General features: G+C 40.3%; 2 long non-coding RNA genes across 2 annotated transcripts in view; one reads left to right on the top strand and one right to left on the bottom strand.

Moving 5' to 3' along the window:
- Window positions 1-22549, top strand: part of LOC311272844 — a 141810-nt gene that overhangs the window by 50285 nt on the left and 68976 nt on the right. The window lies entirely within an intron of this gene.
- On the bottom strand, window positions 10646-12552 carry LOC311256924. The gene is made up of 3 exons (XR_014622537.1): window positions 12307-12552; window positions 11649-11748; window positions 10646-10710 (listed from the first exon to the last, which is right to left on the bottom strand). It is a non-coding gene; the product is annotated as an uncharacterized lncRNA (long non-coding RNA).

Here is a 22549-nt window from a genome sequence, read left to right as displayed (position 1 = left end):
TAGAGTGCCTGATTTCATGCCGCCCTGGCCTTGCAGTACACAGGCATGTTTAGATGCTCTCAAGGGTTAGATGATGTGTTGTTTCCTGACCCACAAGGGCTTGAAAATGACAGTGTATTTCTGCTTTAAAAAGATATATGGATAACCTTTGACATATCCCAGTGCCTGATTTTTTCCATTCCACTGTATAATGCTTGATGTCTTATTATGACACAATATCCTCTCGCAAAAGCTGCTCAAAGACATGTTTTGGCAGCAATAAGCATATTTATTTTTGTGTAGGTGCAACCTTAAGATCTCAGTTCTATCTCTCTCTCGGTGCAAACTTCTGCTTCAAACTTTTTCTCCGTAAACAATAGGCTTCCTGTCTCACACCGGTCCTACATAGCCCTGGCGCAGCCTGCCAACAACAAGTGAGCCACAGTAACATTAAAATAACTGTTAGTGAGTTGACATGATGAAAAAGCTAACATTGACTGAGGGATTGCATCAGTAACTTGTAATGGGGTAAATTTTGAAAGCCACATTTACAACCTTGGCTTCATATAAGTGTGACTAAAAATAAAATTGCTGTGTTACATTCAGTGTGTATTTAAAATCATTGCCAGTGGCTCCTATCACAGCCAAAGCAAGACAGAGCCAAAGTAAAGAAGTGCAGACCATCCAAAAGAGTGAGTGAGGTCACAGCAGTTAAAGGACAACTCAGGCTTTTTACACCTAGAGTGTTATATTTATGGTTGATGTCATCATTTCTAGTGGTAATCATAATATTTTGCAACATCACTAACAAAGCCTGATGGGACAAAAAGGCATTCAGGATCAGACAGGTGGTAAACAAAACTGTCATCTTAACCAGATTATCTAAAGTACTTTATAACTCGGTAAAGGTACAAACTCCTCAAGTGCACATTACAAAATGGCAGATACAATAGGTCCAAGTTGAACCAAGTTAAAAGAAGAAGCCGTGATGGATGATAATGTTACCGTTCCCCTTCATTGTCTACTTTTTTCGTCTGTGGCTGTACGCTTCTAAGTTTGATGCTATAGTCACCCTTCTACCGTCACTCCTTGAAGGGCCCCTCTGGTACAGTGGTATAAAGAGCAAAAAAAGTCAGAGGTGGTTGGGGTAGTGGGACGGATCTAGCTGACTTTGCCTCCAGAGACCAGGGGTTTTTTTTGCGTCCCGTTGCTGACCAAAAGTCAAGAGTGATTTGTTTTTAAGTTTCTGTATGTTGCATGTTGTTACTTGTATGTTACAAGTAAGTTAATGCAGATAAATGATGTATTTTACGTTTTGTGACATGTTACGTCACTTAAATAACTCACGTTACTATAAGTTATAAGACTGAATGTAGTTATTTTAACCAAAGGTATGATCTTTTCTGAAACCTAACCAAGTAATTTTAGTGCCTAAACCTAACCAAAGATTAGCATCACATGATTCAGGCTCATTCACAGCTCTTTGGCTATCAGCTGACTATCATCATTGCTGTCTGTGAGTCTTTGGGAGCACAGCCTATACCACCAAATCCAACTGCATTGCAAATACCAATTAACAATAAATCCTCACTTCCTTGACAGAAGTGATTCCAATTGTATTGTATGAAGGGATGATCAACTCTCCAATCCATTTTCAATTTATGAAGCTGGCGGTCACACGTTGGATGCATCCGCATTTTAAATCATCAAATTTGGGGTTGTATGTTTTTCATGGACAATTTGCATTTTCCTTTTTTGTAAATGTTTGGGGAAACATTTTTACTTAGTTCTTAGGTAGTCCTCTGTGCCTTTCAATAGATGTTAAGGCTGCACAATATTGACATTATATCATTATGGTGAGATGAGGCTATATATCAATGTAGGTTTTGAATATCGTATCATGATATGGCATAAGTGTTGTGTTTTCTTGTTTTTTCATAGACTGCAATTAGTGTAGTGTTGTCATTTTACCAGACTGCGCTACATATTCTAATACTTTACCCATTAAGTCATTATACAGTATCAACATCACTATTAATTATTTATCCAAAATCTCACCTTGTTCATATTTTGTGAAAGTATCAATAGTCATCTCCACAATATTGTCACAATGTCGATATCAAGGTATTTGGTCAAAAATATTGTGAAATTTGATTTTGTTGCACAGTCTTAGCATCTATAAAGCGCTTTTGAGAACATTTCAAAACATATAGAGATATGTGTTGTGTATGGTGATATAGCCTAAAAATATTGCAATATAATTTTAAGTCTATATCACCCAGGCTTAATAGCTGTAAATGTGTGTGAAGTTTCAGCATCCTATAATGCTTTTTTAATATTGTTTCATAGTTTGTCCATGCTGGCAACACTATAAAATATAGCAATGTTTTCACCTCTAGTCTGAAAATGGTCAAAATTAAACACATTTGATTATCCAGTCCCAAAAAGACGTTGGTACCAGTGCATAAAAATAAGATGTTAGAAGAGTGGATATGACAAAATGATATATTACAAAAGGTCAGAAAGAAACCAGTGGGTTTTTGAAATAATCTTAAGGGTCACGACCTGCAGTCACTACTTCTGATTCAGAGTATCGATCATCTCTTGAAACCTCTATATGTGCTTTTGATGGCAATCTCTGTGAAAGAAAGCTCTGCTGTCCTGTTGCTTATTTCCTCCCAGGATAAAACTGACCCAATTTCACAATGTAATAATACCTCAATTACCTTACAATGGAGAGCTAAGACGTCAGAGCTACCGAGCCATTACTGGTAGAAATGACATCTGAGAATGTCATCTTGCACTCTGCTATTTATTGCACTCTGAAGATGGTGATCATTTCTCACTTTCTGCTCTCTTTCCTGAGAGTGTAAGATTATACAACTTGCATCTTTCTTTGGATGAAAACAGACCAGAGTTTCTGAAGTGTGTGCTGACATCCATCATGTTGTGAGTATTCTTCAGTTGTCAGGTTATGAATTGACAGAGGACATTTATAAATAATGTATCTACTGTACGACACCCACTGACTACATGATGTATTACTTTGCAGAAATTACAAGCTATAAAATAGTCTAACATGATGAAAACACTGAGCTTCCTGGTTGTGGAAACAGTGTGGAGTTGCATCCATGTACTGTCAGCGGCACCACACTCAGCCTTAGAGATAAAAACCCTAATCGGGCCATAATTAGGCACGGCCTTTTCATTGAAGCCATAGGAAGAAGCTTCACCAACTAATGTCAATAACTGTGTCCCTGCATCCAAGGTTGTCTTGCCAAATTACATAACATTAATAATGTGTAATTACAGGGAAAAGATTGAAGTGTCACTGTGCCAAAAGGAGAAATTAAACGGTTCCCAGCAAGAGACGATGTATTCCTGGGACACGCTCTCAATGAGGGGTGGCTTCATCTGGCTTCACTCACCTGAATTATGGAGCTTTGTTAAGTCACTCCTGAGATGTGTGGTCGCTCAGCTGTTTGATTTCTTGATTGTTTGCTTGACTGATACTGTTGCAGTGGTCGTTGTAGGCTGTCAACAAAATTCATATTAGGGCACAGGAATTATTAATGAGCACCACAAGGTTTCCCCAACCTGCCAGAGAGATGTGTTGATGATACAGTCCAGTAATTTTTAATTAATGCTAACAACACCTTACGGTATTTTACATAAATTGTAAAGTTAAACATATTGTATAAGCCACCACACGTTTCATTTACTTATAAGAACGTGAGCTGAGAATCTGTAAAGGCCTCAATATTTAGCTCTTAGCATTTAGCTCAGAGCACTGCTGTGCCTTTAGTCTCAGAGCTGATAGCTTGGCGCTTCAACACGTTCTCACTCCCAACTTGACAAACACTGCAGCTTGGTCAGTGGCCTTAATTCATACTATGACATTCTACCTACCCGTCTTGCATCAGTTTTGCATGTGGAGGGCTCTGCGGGTCAAATTAGCAATAACACGTAATATGCTATGTGGCATTCTAAAATAAAGTTTGCAGTTCACATATTATGACATATTAGAACTTATGGACTGTTATTAATGTTGTCAAATGGTTGTGTTTGCTCAGGTTAAAGCACAGAAACTACTTGGTTAGGTTTAGCAAAAGATCACACTTTGGGTTTAAGGTACATTGTGCAATCTGTAGTGGCATCTAGCAGAACAGACTTGGCAGAAATGGAATATAATATTAATCCATACTTATTTTGTACAAGAAAAATCACAGGAGCGTGAATCGCTGTGGAAGAAATGAAAACTCCAAGATGCAAAACGAGATCTGGGCAAGCGACAGCATAAAACAAGAACAAACGTTGGAGTTGCCTTTCCAAGATGGAAATCTCTGATGACAAGGAAATGTTGCAGACTGACGCCAAAGTGTTCTGCTTTCTGCTGGACAGGTAAGAGTAACGTTAAAGATTACAACCGACCGTAATAAATATTTCCACCCGCTGCTAATGGCTCAAAGCCTAGATAATATACAATGTTTATTAGCAGTACATCAGTTTCACTGAAAAGTAATGCCACCACGTATAACGTTAAATATTAGCACACCATAGCCTCAGTTTGTGCCCCTCAGAGAACTGGTAGAAACATAGCATTAACTAGATTTATTTTGATTTATTCCTTGTCTGTTGCAGTAAGACAACACATGGAGCGATAACTAAATAAGATATTTAGGGCTGGGAGTGTGCTAAAGACAGTCAAAGTAATGACCAGTCCCTGTTTATAAAATTTAATTTCTTGTCCGTGAGGGCCACCGTAGCTTCTGGAAGTGTCTTCACACTAAGAGGGATGAGCAAGGGAGTGTTGCAGTCTAGAACCTCACTCATGTATGTGCAGCAGTGCACATTGCAAAAGAGGGCTGGGTGAAATGGAATTTATAATAAGTGAAAAGATGCAGGTTCCCCTTTGCTGCAGTTCCAAAATAAAATCAGGAAATCAGTACAGTACGTTATCAAGCTTTTTCAAGTCACTCAGGTGAGGATATTCACGATTACCTGAAATTGGAAATTCACCATGATCAATTTATCCTGAGTGCGTTTAACCTTGATCAAAGCTAAGATCTAATATATCCTCCCATCTCTGCTCTGCGCTGGTCACCAAAATACCAAATGGTCAAAACAACATCACAAAAACAGGGCTCAACGTTTTGTTTGTCAATGACTGCTAATAAATTCCTGGAGCGAAAAGTGATAAAAGGCCCTATGTTTTATAGACTGCTTGAGATCTCAATGTCTGTAAGGTAGTAAGTAATTTATATAAAAACTGAACAGTCGTTTTGTAACTGAGTACCATAAGTAGGGTGGATATTAAACAGATATGTCATGAGGATGGCCATATGATAATTTAAGATTAGTAAATTAGAAGCCATTTAAGAAAAGATGTGAACCTTTTAAAGACAAAGCATCCCGTCCATGTGGTGTCTGCATGTTTGACTAATGACTACATGGTGAATCGAATCTCTCAATTGCCTGTAGGTCTGAATGTAGGTGTGAATGTGTTTTTCTGCGTCAGCCCTGTGATAAACCTAAGACATGGTCCGGCCTGCCTCTTTCCCAGTGCTTGTTGGGACAGACTCCAGCCCCATGTGACTCTGAGAAGGACAGCCAATTCGCTGTATGTGGTTAACACAGGTGACTGGCCAGTGAGCACATGGTAAACTGTCTGACTGGTTTGTTAGTGAACCAAACCTGCGATATCTGTCGTCTATTACCTCTAACTTTAGACATCTGTGTTGCCGGAAAAACCTCTACAGCTCACACCGAAGGTCTGTCTGCAGTGCTGTACACAAGCACAGGTCCCTATATGATTTCCTTACAGCCTAATTACTTGCCAGTGGGTAAGGGCTGTGACCTCATTGTTATCATTGAGGGGCAGAAAGCGATGCACAATCTGGTGTAGTACTTGCAAGGGCAGCATTATGAATACAAGACTCACAAAGGTCATGGTAGAAGCAGTAACATTTTGAATGTACGAACCATACCAAAGCCTTTAAATTAGCTAATATTTCTAAACAAGCTTTACACGGATGAAGTCATGGTATAATATAGATTTGTCTGTGTTTTTTAGCTGCAGACGCAGCTCTCTGCATGTTATTTATAGATACACGAGTTGGCTGTTTTCCGGTCATCTATCTCTCATTTTGTGTTTTTGACAATGCTATCAAAGATATAATTCAAAGCCCCGATATGGCAAAAGTACACCTGCTCCCTGAGAAAGAGCAGCACAACAGCATCCTCGGAGAGATGCTCCGCCACAGAGAAAGCTCCTGAGAGGACCAACACTGATAAATCTCACACATTTCCTCTGTGATGTGAGAGAGACCTAAAGAGGAAGGCACTTCATCACTGGGAAAGGCTCTCTCCGATCTGCCTTCAGCACTTCTCGCCTTAATACGGAAGAGGAAATGGCACTAATAATGTTTTCGGGCATGTTTGGTTTTGGGGAAATGGTTTCATATATCAGTTTCATGTGAGATGGAGGAAGGGGCTGGTGATGTGGATGCCTGCTTACAGCAGAAAGTGCTACATTGAAGAATTTCACTTTTTTCAATAGGGTCTTTGTATTATGCTTGTTGGCCTATTTTATTGCACATTGCAATATGAAATTTCACTAGTCTGCTTTGTTTGCTTTTTTATGTCTTTTATTTGTGACAATATCATAAAACATTTCGACATAATGGGATTTTGAGAGTATTGTCAATATCTGCCCTGACATGTCAGCTCCGAAATAGCTAGCTTCAAACCTCATGTGCCCAACGCAGATTTAGTGAATGCTCATGTTAACTTTATTGCGCTGTTTGTTTTTCAAGTCAAATGGCACTCCAGTAAGCTTCTCCAGTATTCATAAAAATTCATTGAATGTATGCGGTGTGATCTTGCTCATTATGTGACTTTGCTGTGGTGCAGAAACTCCAGGAGGAGAAGTCTTTGTCAGGAGTTTTGTTTCTCATTACCCAGAGGGCTTCAGCACTCCATATTTCTTCTGCAGCAAGTCCCCAGGTTATACCAGTGTTATCTCTTTATTGCCTTCCCCTCCCTCCCAACTAAAAGACACAGTTGGCATTGATTAAGGTGCGCTAAGAACCTGCTTATGTGTTTAAATTATCTGTGCCTGATGCTCAGGGCAAGCGTTTGCAGCGGTGCCCTGGGACAGCATTATTCCTGTGATGGAAATTCTTTGAGGATCACAGCTTTGCATCCTATTTGGTTGCATAGCCGTGAGAGATGCCACAGGGCTCGAAGGCCATTATAAATACATTGATTAATTCTTAAGCTCTGATAGATGGGGGGGAAAGTTAAGGGAGATGAAGAGCAACAAAAGAACTCATGAAAACATCACTCACATTGTTGAGACCTACAATCTTCACGCTCTAATTACAGTACAGTCACTGATGCATTATAAAGAGCCCCAAACAATAACAGTGCATAAAAATTCCATAGTTCCATATTAAACAGTCTACGTGCGGGGAAGAGAAGGACAACCTCCCCCGTGGGGTTATATATTTCTGTGTTTCTGAATGTTTTGGGCTGGGACGGATTTGTCTGTGTCAGTGTTTTTCTGAGTCCCTCGTGTGAGAGTGTTTGTTCTATAGATTTGAGTAAAGCCCTGAGTTTTTTTTCTCTGTGCACTCTGAACTTTTGGGTCTATTGATTGTGTAGAAAGTGCAATATTAAACATTTCTGTGCCCACCCGGCAGCTGACTTTAGAGGCTGCAGAAAGTGTAAAGCTTGCGAAGTGTATACTCACAACATGGGTCTTATTGTCATACAGAAGGTTGCAGGGTTTCCCCCAGAAAACTTGTTAAGCCCGGTGGTAGGGTGGCCCACCAGCGGCCCCACGGTGCCCAAGCGTGTTTTTTTGTGTCAGGGGCCTGACCCTGACCCTGACTGATGGCAGGGCCCTATAGGTAACAGATTCATTAATGGAGTGGTAGAATTTAGAAGGAGTGATTCCATAAGGCTTTAAGATCAACGTTAAAAGTTGACTGGAAATTTGAAAATATTATCATTATCATGTGTTATTATAAGACATTTATGTAACACCAGGTCTTACAGATTGCACTCTTGAAATGTTGTTCAATCAACCACAAAAATAAATAAATAATAAAAATACTATTTAGATAAATAACATCAACTGTCTGCACTAAAAACTAAAAAACAACTGCCTGGTGTCTCCAGAGATTTTTATTTTTTTCCTCAGAGATTTGACGTGAACATGACCACACCTCTTTTTCCGGTCAGTCGTCATTGGAAACGTGACAATCACGGATCTACCAAAGATACTCTGTAATCTACTGTTTGGACCAGAGAAAACAAACGTGTGTAAACGTGAAACCGTACGAGTTGAAAAATGAAACGCTGGGTCATTTTCACATCTGGTGAAAGCAGCTCGGCTCACAGAAGTCCGGAGCTCTGACGCTTCAGGGGACGACGTGCTAACAGCTAACAGCTACTAGCCGCTGCAGCAGCTGGCTGAGCCTCTAGATCTGCAGCTCGGCTCACGTTAACGGCTATGAGGTCGATGTCGACTTGGTGCGTTCCTCTCGGTCAGCTGATGAAGCAGCGGTCTGATGAGCATGATGTCCGTGACATGTCCCGTTATGCGCGACGAAGTTGTGACGTTGTCAGGTGATGAAAAAGACACCTGATCACGTGTTGATGGAGCGCAAGACTGATTTAGAAAAAATAAATAAACAATGCTTAGCCTGGCGGGGGGGCAAGTAAGACCTGGCGGCCCGCCAGGCTTATAATACACTGGGGGAAACCCTGGGTTGAAATGTGCGTCTAAGTGAAGAGTGATGGTGAGTTTTGGGTTTGGAATACAGTGTGTACCATACAGCAACAGAATAATCTGTTTTTTTAAAACTATTCAAATTCCTGAACATGTTTTCAATGTCTTTGATCACCAATGTTGCTGAAAGCGAGTGAATATTGCACTTACTTACAACACGTGGCCACACAACTCCAAGTTCTCCATATGCTGCAGCACAGAGCTGCTCAATGACACTGTGGTTTATTTTGCCATTTATATTTATTTAATATTTGTCTCCTACTTTCCTGACAATGTTGATGAGCCACACCATTCCCCGAATAAATTATTTGACAACAAGCTTAATTTTGTGTTCAAACTTAAAGGAGAAGTTCGCCATGTTTAAAGCTGGGGTCTGCAAGTTGGAAAAACCATCAAGACCGTGAAAGATTTTGAAAGTATCCAGCCAGTAAACTCCGCCCCCTGTACTCAGGCCTCTCTCCGAAGCCGCTCCCCCCAAACCATGAACGCGCACCGTCCGAAGACTGCCGAACACCGCCGACGGAGTCCGAGTCCTCACGAGCGGTGAGGAGGACAGCGCATCATTTTGTCTCACAACGTCCGACTACCAATAACTTTAAGATGTCTAATTCACCTGTAAGTAAACACCTAATATAATCAAATTGAACGTATACAACCAACATAGCCATTGCTAGCACTGATAGCTGTCAACTTAGCTTTTTTTAGCATTGAGACATTGTTTTGAAAGTGTGTTTTGATGTTGTAACTCATTGCTGGTTAGCTAGCAGCAGCTGGCTATGCTAACATTAGATATGGAAAAGCTAAAACATCAAGATTAGTGGTGGGCCTGCTACGTGTTTTATTTTTTTGTTTCCCTCAGTGATTCACAGACGAACGTGAATATTGTATTGTACTCATGATGATACGATGTTTTGCATGTTAGAGCTTCCACGATGCCAACATCGTTGACTGATGATGAAGACAAGTCAGAGCGAAGCACATCATCCCGTCAGAGGAGGACATGAGTGGAGGCAGAGGCCGTGGACGTGAGGGCGACAGGTCAAGGAGCAGGTGTTCATAGATCGAGTAGATCTTCAAGCTCAAAGGATTGCACATGAGCAGGTCAGCATCTAAAGTAGAACATTACTGGTGCTTTTTTCCCTGATAACCACCTACAACTATTTGTGTTTGTACAGTATGTTGACCAGGCATGTAACTTGGACACACGTGCCCTGTTCAGAATCACATTTTTTGCCAAGTAGTTTTTCACCATTTGAATTTGTGTTTTGGTACATAACAATAAACACAGTAAGTAGAAACATGAAAAGAAAGATCAACGGCTGGTCCTTTTTATTTTTTAATGTAATATAAACTGGGACATCTGTACAGTTTTGTCCAGGAATGTATAAAGTATTGACCATTGAAAGTATGTATGTTTACAGTATTCTGAGGACAGTCGAGTTCTGTTCCATAAAAATATCTAATCATGTTGCTCATCTGTTGCTTTACAGGCCACAATTCAAGGACTATGTTTGAAGCAGTCGCATCAAGTGCTGAACTCTGCCTGACACCTATTTATTTGTCGTTCTGTATTTACTCCTTGTTTTGCATTATCTCTAACTTGTTTGAATAAAGTCTTGAAAATGATAAATGCCTTTTCTTTACACTTCCAGCATAAACAACCATCCCATTACAGTTCTTACACTTTACATGATGCACTAATAATAACAACTGAATTAGGTAAGACTCTTGTTTATTCCATTTCTTGGAACACATGTAAGTAAATAAAACTACAAATATAGTATACAAAAAGTATACCTTTTATCGTTTACACAATATACAGTACAATTAGCATAAACAACTATATACAGGAAGGACATCCAGGGGTTTCTTGACTGGTTAGGCTGTTGATGTCGATGCTGTCTCAATCCCCTACTGTCTTGGCAGCGACTGTCCTGTAGAAAGAACACAATTACTATCTGACAGTAAATGCAGCTTTTCAAGGACCTTGAAATTAATTTCAATTTATTATAACGCCACAACCTGAGTTGCATTTTATACAGTGACAAATATTCCTGAAAACAACCAGAAATAGTCTGTTACATCAGAATTGTGCCATTTACAGTCATTTCATATTTACCAATTCTACTTTTTGAGGGGTGAGCAAAATGTCACTTTCAGAGTAATTTACATAGTTTCACATTCTCATTGTTTTTTCTATGCATTTTTATAGTAGTGTGTACAAGCTCTACTTGCTGGACTTCTTGTTGTACACCTTAGAGTACCTGGCCTAAGAGAAAGGAATGTCATCCTCTCTGCAAAAAATTATAATAATTACAGAAAACTGTGGAGAACTCAATGTGTTTACAGGACATAAAGTTACATCTAAATGTGTTTATGGGGCATAAAAATGTTATTGATTCGCTCAAAGACAACACAGGACTGTTGCTATGTAAAAAAAAAATGAAGTCGGGTTAGGTGGGTGATGGGAAGCTTATGTGATGGTGGCAAGCGATTATTTATGGGGATTGTCAGGTGCATTCTGTGTTTCCCACATTCTGCTGTGGTCAGCTGACAGTCAGATCATGAACTGAAATGCAAAGTCTATTTTCTTTTAAAAAATGTCTTACTAATATGCAATAGTCTCAAGCAGTAGGCCAACATGTGACTGCTAGGACCAGTACTTGAAGCATTTCCCTGGTGCAGCTAAAGAAATTATGTCACTCCTTTTCCTATTGTATCCCTGCTAAGGAGCACATTCATGCACATAAAGCAAACCAACTTGATATGAAAGAAGGACACATGCATACATGAAATGTTTCCATCAAAGACACACATTACATGAATAACAGTGGTTTGATCCATGTTGCTATCAGCATCAAGTTACACTCACCTGTCAGAGAGAGACTCTGCAGAAATAGTGGAAACATCAGGACATGGTTCTGCTCTGAACTGACGCTTCAAGGCTGGAAGTTGATGCGTCCCTCTCATAACTATAGGACAAAGAAATAGGCAACATCAGCACATTTCTAAAACGTCTAGTTCAAAGGCTATAGAATGAACGTCACATGAGTACCATCTTACAACAGCGGCTCACAAATACAATGCAAACCACAATCACAGATGTATGTAATCTTCCTATGACCTCTGAACAGTGGACTTGGCCTTTCACATGTGTTGCACACAAGAACTAGTCCGTCCCTCACATACAGCTCGTCTGGGTAATGTCCAAACAGCCCAGAGTAGCAGTGTATGTGTGAACACTGCTGTATGGATCAGATCCACAATATATGTAAACGTTGGTCTGCGTGTAAACGGTGACGTCACATGTAAATATGTTTCATACGGCAGCAGTCTGTTATTTTAGCTAGCTAGCTAACGTCAGCTACAACCGGCTAACGTTAGCTAGCTAGCTAACGTTAGCTACAACCGGCTAACGTTAGTGTTGGGTGAATACATGCGACAGCAACATAAGGAGCTAACGTTAGCTACGTTGACTACATAATGCAGAGTAATAATACATTTCCCCAACAAAACAAACCAGCTCTTACCTGTCCAACAGAGACACAGCTACCATGGCGTCCGTCCTCAGGTCTTCGACTCCTTCAAAGTTGTCACCATCACTGAAAAGCCGCTCCGATGTTGACTCGTTTTACTTCTTGCACTGTCTAACTTCTTTTCTTGATAGCCTTCTTGAGTTCAGTCTTTCTTTTCTGTCTCTGTTCAGCAGTGTAAGCTGCTGTAGGTAACGCTGGTGATGAGGAGTGTGGCTGTAGTTTCTCTGCCAGTCTCGTCGTAAACAGTCCGCCATAGCTCCAGTGTAGAAAGCCGGTCACGCGCAATGACTGATGCGCAGACGCAGCAGAGGGTGGGGCGGGTAGTCAGGTAAGGGCACATTGATTGACAGGTAGTCCGTCCATACAAAATCCACATGTACCACATGTACCAGGATGCACTGCATGCAACCTGCTGATGCATCACCACCTAACACTTCCTAAACCTGCCCAGCACGTGGAGGTGGGCATTTCTAACGGGGCTGTGTTAAAAGAAAAAAGGCATCTGAAATAAGTTAGTTAGGTCATCGCCAGTAAAGACGAAGAAGAGAAAGAATGTGACGAGAACATCGTAGTTTTCATTGTTGTACTACATAGGCTATATATTTGTTTTTCGTAGTGTTGTATAATATGCATAGTTTATTTAGTATCCTTTAGATCTCAGTCCAGTGAGAAAAATATAAATTCATAACAATGTTCACAATAAAAACTATGAAGACATGTTGTAAAACTTTCAATGAATACAACAGAAACAATATGTCAGATGACTGAGTGGACTGATGAACTGATAAGGTTTACCAATGACCTGCAGTCGTCACAGCCTGTCATTCACGTGGTATTTCAAGCAACACTAATTGCAACAAGGAGAAATATGTATAAATGTCTGATTACCACCTGACCGCTCTGTGTATTATCATGTGGTATTAATAATGATTTAAAATAACTACCAAAAGAATAGGACTCAACATGAAGCTTGCTAACATCACTACAGCTGTGAGTATGAGGAGAATTGTAGACCAGGATTATTGCCTGTGGTCTCTGCTGAGAAGAAGAACCTTGTGGAAATGATATATTTTTTAAAATCTTCATTGTATCAACAACGGAAATTCGTTAAAGCAAGTCTAAAAGTCACTCTACGAAGTTGAGGCAGATTACTCTGTTTGTGCTCAGATGCTGCTGGTACAAGTCTGTGAGCCGTCTGTAATTCTCTGGTTACAGTTGTCATCAGGTCGGTTTCTCCCCTCTCCTCCTCTGGAGCAGGTTCGGTTTGTGTTCGGTTTTGAAAGATGGCCTGCTGGCCTTTACCAACAGGTTGGACTCCTGCTGCAGCCCTGTGCGTACTCGGAGATGCTGCCTGGCTCTGTGCACTCTCAATGCTCCTCTTCGCATTCCTCTCTTGAAGTGAACTTTCATGTAACACACATGCGCTGCTTCAGGCTGGTTGTCGGCGACAGTATCCAACAAAAACTGCCCACGCTAAAATTCACTGCAGCAGAAATAATTAGTTTCTGTTGGTATTGGAGGGCAGTGTGAGCAAGAGCAGCACCAGTCGCTAAACAGCAGTTCTGGATGGTTGCTGTTGACCATGTCCTTTGATGCTAACTCAGGCTCTCTCTGCTGGATTTCTTCAGCTGTTTAGTCTGACTCAAATAAGTATCCTGCCCGAGTATCAGAGTCAGCCAAAACACTGTAAAACAGCCCTTCCTCTATGATCTCCTCTGCCCTCATGGCTTTGCACACAAGGTAGACAAGAAATAAGTTTTCTGTTTGAGTGCCAGCTGATACTACCTTCACGCCCCCCATGAAGGTAGTATTTTGATAGGACGCCTGCTGGATACCCAGAGGTGGAGACTAGAAATCCAAACTGTAGGCTCACTGTTGTGTCCCTCAACATGAACTAAATTCCAATAGATAAAGATTAAGGTTGAAAATTGGTGAAGTCACCCTTTTTAAAAAAAAATTAAAAAAATGGAAGAATGTTAAATGACAATAGTAGAATCTGCAAGTTATACAGGATCCTCCAAGGTTTCATAGGCGCACCGAGGGGACAGTTTGAGAAGCCACAGAAGCACTGTCAGTGTCTCCCACATTGTTTATGGTGTAAAAAGAGCAGCGTGATTCCTTTAAGAAATAGGGCAGTGTGTAATTTGGCTGTGGCTGAGCAAAAGTGAGAGTGACGTAGCTGTACTCAGGGCAGACATGGGTTGGTGAGGGGGGAAAATTTTGTCTACTGGCAGTAAATGCACAGTGCAGGTGTTGAGTGACAGCTATCACTATCCATGCTATATAATTTTATTATTTTATTATTATTTTCTAATCATTGAACTTGCTAGAACAGCAGTCTAGTTGCAATGGATCTGACTGTTAACAACACTCCCATTAACAATTCAAAAAGGAACGCTAAAGAGGAAGCAACACTTGCTGGATTGGGGCTTTAAAGGATAACTACTGTTTTTTACAACCTGGACCTTTTTTCTAGCAAAATATATTGTCGTTTACTCACCCAGATAACTTTGGTGTCATTTGGCGTCGTTCGGACGAAATTAGATCCAGTGTAGCGCCGATATATCCATATAATGCGAGTAACGGGGCAGCGACACACAGCTATATAACGCATTATCTGCCACGAAACTAGTTAATTTCACTAATATTTTGTTACGATACGCTAGTGCTATTCCCCTCTGAGTCCGGGCTCGTCCGTTATCAACATCCGGGGTCAAACTAGCAGTAGCAGCTACAGGTAAACAAGCCGGGCTGTCGCGGGTGCGCGCGCAGCTCAGAGACGACATCTTCCAGGTCAGAGGTAGTAGGTCAACCTACAGACCCCGGATGTTGACAATAGACGAGCCCAGACTCAGAGGGGAATAGCACTAGCATATCGTAACAAAATATTGGTGAAATGAACTAGTTTCGTGGCAGATAATGTGTTATATAGAGGCTGTGTTTCGATGCCCCGTTACTCGCATTATATGGATATATCGGCGCTCCACTGGATCTAATTTCGTCCGAACGACGCCAAATGACACCAGAGTTATCTGGGTGAGTAAATGACCATATATTTTGCTAGAAAAAAAGGTCCAGGTTGTAAAAAACGGTAGTTATCCTTTAATGATGGGCCAAAAACGACCCCTTTTGTATTGTTGAGATATAAAATGATACTAGGATCCCGCACTCCCTTAATTGACTGACTTCCTGCACAAATTAAATCAATATGAACATATTTAATTATTAGGCATACTACATATTTCAAGAGCATTTTTAACAGGCTTTTTTTACTTATTCTTTTCTGCGAGAAACATCTGGAGGGCCAAATCAAACTTCATGGCAGGTCAACTACAGCCTGCACACAAATACAGTACACTCTAACATGTACAAATGAACAGTTTTTGTAGTCCTATATGTTTCTTGAGTAAATTGTAGTCCAAAGAAGCCTAGAATCTTTGACATAAGGCATCTGAAGGCTTTTCTGGTGACTATGGCTCTGTCTAACCTTGAACCCAATGACTAGTCAGAGCTAACATTCGTCCTTGATGCTTATTTACTAGTTACAACAGCTGACTTTCTAGCTGATGTTGACAGATCCCATCATTAGCAACTTAGCAGCTAGCAGCCCAAATATATTGAATAATAGAGAAAATGCACTGCAATTATTTTGTATAGCTACTCAAACTTTCTACATCCAGCCCGCCATGTGCCTTCACTCACATTCACATTTCCAAATTAATGTTAAATTAAATCACATTACGGCAAATGTGGGAGCATATTAGGGTTACTTCTCACTCCTCCTCCATTGTACACAATGTGGGGGGAGCCCTACCTCTTTCTCTTCCTCATCATCTATCACCCAGAACAGATACGGTATCTACAGGTATACAGTAGTTATGTAGCTTACAACTTATTTGCGCTGAAGGCCCATGTGACATCTTTAATTGTGAACTCCATTAATAACACAAAATTGTCTAGGCCCTGTGTAAACAGTATATAATTGTCAGATATTTGCCTCAGACTTTCAATATTTGTGAACGTAATTCCATTATAACTTTGTCAGTCAGTCTTCGGCAACCTTGTCGCTCAGTAAAAATTAAACTGTGCCAATCACATGCCTCCGCTGCACCAAGTGCCAAACAAGAAACCAGAGCCTGGTATTTGTATTGAGGCACCATGTTAAACACAGCAAAGCTGAATAATACAAATCCATAATATCCTTCTGTTTATTAATTAATTTACGTTTTGCATGACATTTAACTAATCTATTCCTTGTGAAAAAAAGGCTGGGGTTGCAGTTATTAAAAATTCTTGCCAGAGGTGAAATAATAGCGGAAATTCATTTACAGGCCCACAGAGCATAGGTCAGGTTTTTGCAGTAATTGTCTTGTTGAATTGCACCTCTCCGTACCACCTGAGCCCCGACTCTGAGCCGCTGAAAAAAAAAACACACTCAAAAATTACTTGACATATGTGGCAAGGATCTGCTCAGTTTCCTTGGCACAGCAATGATTTTATGAAACACCTGTAATGGCGCAGACACGTCTCTGTCTGATTCTTCTTTGGGCACAGAATACCAATGTACCTCAGTGTCACTACAAAGTCTATTTTTTCATCATCCGTTGCTCTCTAACTGCAAAATAAAGAATAATATTTACTTTCCATCTCAGAAGCTGAATTAAAATCATTAAGTGCACTCTAATAATTGGATTAAAAAAAACCCCAGGGACGGGAACTAAATCAATTAGCTGGCCTTGACTTATTTTCACACATCACATCTTAAGACAAGTGAGGTGCGATAATTCACTCTGGGGATATATCCAGACACACATGCCAAGAAGGAGCCTAACACGTACAAAAGCTAAACAGTCAAAGTCAAACACACTTTGCAACTGTGCATTCCTACTGCCTCTGCCATAAGCCAAACATTCAGATCTCATAGGGATGCTGAAGAGAAGCTTCTACCCACAGGGCGCACTTGATCCCTCCCATCAAACAAGTGTTTGCTCATTGAAGAGGGGGAAAGTCAAATAGTTTCACATCTCTTTAGCTCTAAGGACTACATAAAGGTGAGCTGTAAAGGCAGTTTTCAATGAGTGTTGAACGTCGGGGGATTGTTGTCTATATTTGCTGCAACTGATGTGCATCTGTGATTTATTTATTTATAACAATGCCCAGTTGAAACACCTCAAGAAAGCACGGACTGTTCTTTTTTAATTTTGGCACTTGTGGGCGAAAAATCTTACATTTTTTTTAGACGTTTCAACAGATCCCCATGCATGTGATTTTGTGAACCCTCCTCTGTGGTTTGCAATCAGTTACCCAATGTTTTCACCTCAGCCCCATCCCCACCACCCAGAATTTCTAGTCTTTTTTGAAACAATGGGTCTTTGATAAAAGCAAGCTTATTTTTGCTAGCCGTAGACTGTTGATTTTAATGGTTAGCTGTAGCTTAATTTAGCTAACATTAGCTGGTTTGGGTGAAAACGTTTTAATGTTTCCAGCTCATTAATTTCAATTGATAATAATGTAAAATGGGTCTTAAAAACACACTTGATGGCTACATACATGGTTTCCCACCACTTGACAGAGGCTAAAGCTTCAGTTTCAAACAGTTTCAAGGCAAAAAAGACCAGGCCCCTATCTAAATTAATGGAGAGAGAGCCAAAACTTCATAAAAAATTGCATGTATTGAATCACCATTCAAATCTGATAAAAACAACACTTTGGCCTTGACCTTGCCCCAAAATAAGGTTGAGCTTCACTAAGCATGCACCCGGTTTCACAACACCAGCTTCTTTTGCGGCTCAATGCAGTGACCTGACTTGACAATGCCAGCTCATTCCCTCAGAGCACTTGAACAAACACAAGTTTAATGGCTAATCTATCAATAGCCTCACCTTTCTTGCTAATCCTGTGTATTAGTGTGATGTCCTCCTTTCCATCCCCACCGAATTGGTTGGAATTATGGTGAATCTCTCAATCGTGCGCTGGTGTCAGAGCAACATGGTTGGCTGGGTTGTTTCCCGGTTTGGCTGTGATAAAGACAATTGGATTTTTTTTCTGGGGAGGGGCGGGATATGTGTTGTCTCTGACGTCACAGACTTTACTATTCAAAATGCTTTAAATGCTTTGCCTCCTCTTTTATAAGGTCTCCGGCACAAGGTCACCCTCATTAATTGATGATAGATCTAGAAGACAAGTAGAGAAGTGGCATGTTATTGTATTGCAGTGTAGAGTTTGTTAATCCTGTTCTGTTTAAAGTATGATAAAGAAAAATACATGTATTTGTATTTGTTTCATTTTTTTCTCAGAGTCAGTGCATTTTAATGAAGATTACTGCAATTATGCCAGAATTATTTTCACCTGTAGTTCCTGGCCAGGTGTACAGTTTGCCACCTAAAATCAAGAAACAATCTAATGTAAGAAGACTTATTTGATTTTAAGTGAACCTTTTTTGGCTGCTTAGCTTACAAACTCAGTTTACATTAATGATTTACTGTTTGTATTTTCAATTAATATGTTTCCCTTTTAACACTTCTCAAGAAAAGGCTTTTAAGGTGAGGCGTAACCAATTTCTAACTATCTCCAGCAAATATTGGCTGTGGTTGCTGAAGTTTAAACTTCCCTTAATCCAAAAACGAGCAGGACAGGGCTTCTAATGTTACCCCGCACTCTGATTTACAGTCAGCATCCACATTGTGGAAATATCACATGGCAGACACGAATGGGCTTTTTTTTTTTTTTTTTTTTTTTTACAGTAAACTCCAGTAAATGTCAACCGAGCAGTTGAATGCTCCTCAGTCTCGGGAGTACTGCTGAATTAGGTTACCACTGTAGGTAGTAGTTAGTTAGCTAGTAAGCTGAGCATGCTAACAATTGCAGCTCACATAGGATAGATAAAGACACTGTCCATGATTGGCTAATGGCTGTTTGGGGGAATTTTTTTTTAAACAGTATATTGTCTATTAACCATAACACATGGTGTGCATAACACACTTGCTAGCATTATTAAAAATAATGAACCACATGTTATAAAGTACAGTATCATAGATTAAAATGGATTCTTCCACATTCTCTCACGGCCTGTCAATATATTATGTTCCGTTAAGCACTACACACCCCTGGTTACTGCCAAGGGCACACAGTACTTGTATGGGCATGCCTGTGAAGACAATGTTGGCAAGTCCTTGAGACCCATTCTTAATAAGCTATAAAATAAATGAATAAATACCCCCCACCCCCCCTTGTCTTTTGTCCCAGCCATGCAGCCACTATTAACGTGATTTTCAACCTTTCCCTCTTGGTGATGCCTTGGAAAAATGTGAGCGTAATGTTAAGAGCGATGCGACAGCTACTACCAATCCAAAGACGGGAAGGGTCGAGCGAGAGACAGACACACAGAAAAGAGAGAGACAGAGAGAGTTAGAGAGGGAGAATTGTGGGACAGAGACTTCTTCCAGAACATAATTGGTATGCATAGCAGCTGATGTGGCAGTCAGCAGGCCTCAGCTAAACATTTTCCCACATTTGTCCACATTTATGGTCAAATAGGCTGCATTTGCATCCAGATTAAACAAACCCATGTTGGGGTTTGGAGGGGCAATTGCTCAGAGTTTAGTGTTCTCTGCACAAATCACATATTAAAAGGGCTAAAGATGGAAAAAAAGAGGAACAAGAAAAAGCAATTAAACACCAAGAATGATTGAATAATTTATCAGACTTTTCCAAAGTGTATTACTGACCAGTCAAAGTAACAACTGACCACAGATCCTTCACTGTGGGTTAGCTGGTTCTTGATTTAATTAAATACAATGTTTGTTTGGGAATATGCACCAGAAAGCACAATATCAACTTAATTGATAAGGGCCCCGAGGCAGGTCCTACATTAGCACCTCATCTCAACTCCCTCTCTGTTGAGCTCAAATATCAACTGAGCAAAGTTATTGCGTGGTGCATATTCCTAAATAAATTACTGTTTAATTAAATTACGAGACAGTAATTGACACGCAGCAAAACTGGGGGCAGGTGGAATTCCAGCATGAGAGTAATGGTTTGTTTCTGGAGTTTTAGGCAAAATATAATTAAGCTGCCATGTGCGGTCTGCTGTGCATACTGTATTTGATTAGCACTTGAAGGTGTCCAAAGCGTGGGGTCAGTAGGGGCCTGCAGTTGATTTTTGCCCCAGGGCCCCCTTAAGGATAATGGTGGCCATGGATACAGCCACTGAAATCAACACATTATCATATTAATTAGTAGTGCTATTAAATGTAGTCCTTCCATGACCGAGGAGACCCAACGTGGAACGCAACATTACATCAGCCCAGCAACTACTGTTGGGCTTTTGAGCAATGGTGTTATTTGCTGTCAACACTTCTTCTTCCTCAGCCCCTCCTTTAATCAGCCAGTGAAGTGGAACATGCTATTTTGGTCTTGCTCATGGAATTTGTTTGCACAGCAAATCAATGGCCACACATCCAAACAAACATGATCGCTAAGCCAATATTTGAGCATGCAGAAAGACTGTACGTAGGTCTGCAGCTCTGAGCATACAATCCCTAAAACCCAGGAATAATTAGCTTACAGAGCTGTTTGCCTTTTGATTTATTGCGTGCCCAAAAGTACCACCTGTCATATCAGTTCAGTTGGCTGAAATGCTTTGAAGCTGTAAATCCTTGCTTATGATTTAAATAAAAAAGATTTCAAGTCAGTTATTGGTGTCCCCTTAAAATCTGCCGGGCCTACTGATGGGTATATTTTCACAAGTCATGAAGTGTGGCTGAGCATTCTTCAGACACACAAACCCTCCAAAAGTTGTATTTTTCAAAACATACCAAATGTGCATAAAGTGACACAGCAAAACATGGCATCTTGGGTCTCATTTTATACCGGGTATGAAAATCAATTCACTCCAATTGAGCATAAAAGCATGTACAGAATGCAGTCCTCTCTCAAATGGTGGGAAAAGATTTCCTGAAGTTCAAGAAACTTGACGGGGGGTGGGGGGTGGGGGGTTGAGAGGACAATCAAGAGCACGAGAAGAGAAGGATTCATCCCACTTTTTCACTCGGTTCAGTCCGGGTCAGTTTGCTGATTGTCACCATGCGCCATTCATGACCCTTCATGTGATTGGTGCTAAGTGCCTTGGGTTCGTGATAGCGGGCAGCATGTGGTGAATGTGCTCAAAAATATTCACAGCCTTCTGGATTGGCTCCTACTGTGAGTGTGCTCGAGGGGGTAAAGGCCCAGGATTGATTACAATTGTTAATCAAGAATCAGTTCGATACACTCAAAAAAAAAGCAGTACTTCATCAGAGAGCGGACGCTCAATCAGCTCCTGGACTTCCAAATGGAGATAGCTGGTCCCTGTAAGTACCTTTATTTAACCCATTTATAGATTCAGTGATGATAACCAATAAGATATTTATCCAATTTAATTCTACATTAAATCATGGGTGGTTATATATACTGTAGGTCTAGTTGCTCAACTATAAGAGCATCAGTAAATAATTCACTAGCCTCTCTGCTGTGTGCCTTAACAGTATCAGTCACTTACCATTATTTCAGTAATATCAGTGTTTTTTATGATTTTATTCATTTATTTTAATGATCTACCTCAGCCAGACTAACTCATTACATAACACATAATTGCTATGTGTGCCAGCACTGCTGCTTTGCAGGTGGGAGTCAGTAAAGAAACCCCTGGACACATAATCATAGTGTACCTTGCATCTATATTGTGTTGGTACAGCAGTGATACCATTCAATTACTCTTTTACTCTAATTTCAACACAGAGTAATAGCAGAGCAGACAGCGAGGATCAGGCTGCAGCCAGCTAGTTCATCATTTTGGGAAATGTGTTTGTTCACTAGATGAGAGGATTGATACCACTCTCATGTCTGTCTAGGGATGGGTACCTTTCACATTCGAACCGATTCGGTATCGATACTCTGTACCTGCGAATCGGTACCTGTTTTCGGTACTTTTTTGCGTATATGTGTGGTAATTAAAGTTATTTTGTATATAAAAAAAATTGTCAAAACTTCTGAATTTTTAATATTTATTTCTCAATAACATCAAGGAACTCCAACATAAAACTTAAGAGAACTTGAGAAAAATGTGTGTGTGGGGAAAGTAAATTACTTAAAAATAAATAGTGAAAATGACTCTAACATTTTTCACATTAGAAACTAAAACAAACCACCCATTCAAGAACTATGCCACACATCTTTAACAGTTCTTTTTAAGGAACAC

Source organism: Pagrus pagrus (assembly GCF_965226575.1).
Source record: "Pagrus pagrus genome assembly, chromosome: 1".
NCBI lineage: Eukaryota > Metazoa > Chordata > Actinopteri > Spariformes > Sparidae > Pagrus > Pagrus pagrus.
The sequence above is the reverse complement of the archived record's forward strand: the minus strand, read 5'-3'. Positions and strand labels throughout refer to the sequence as shown.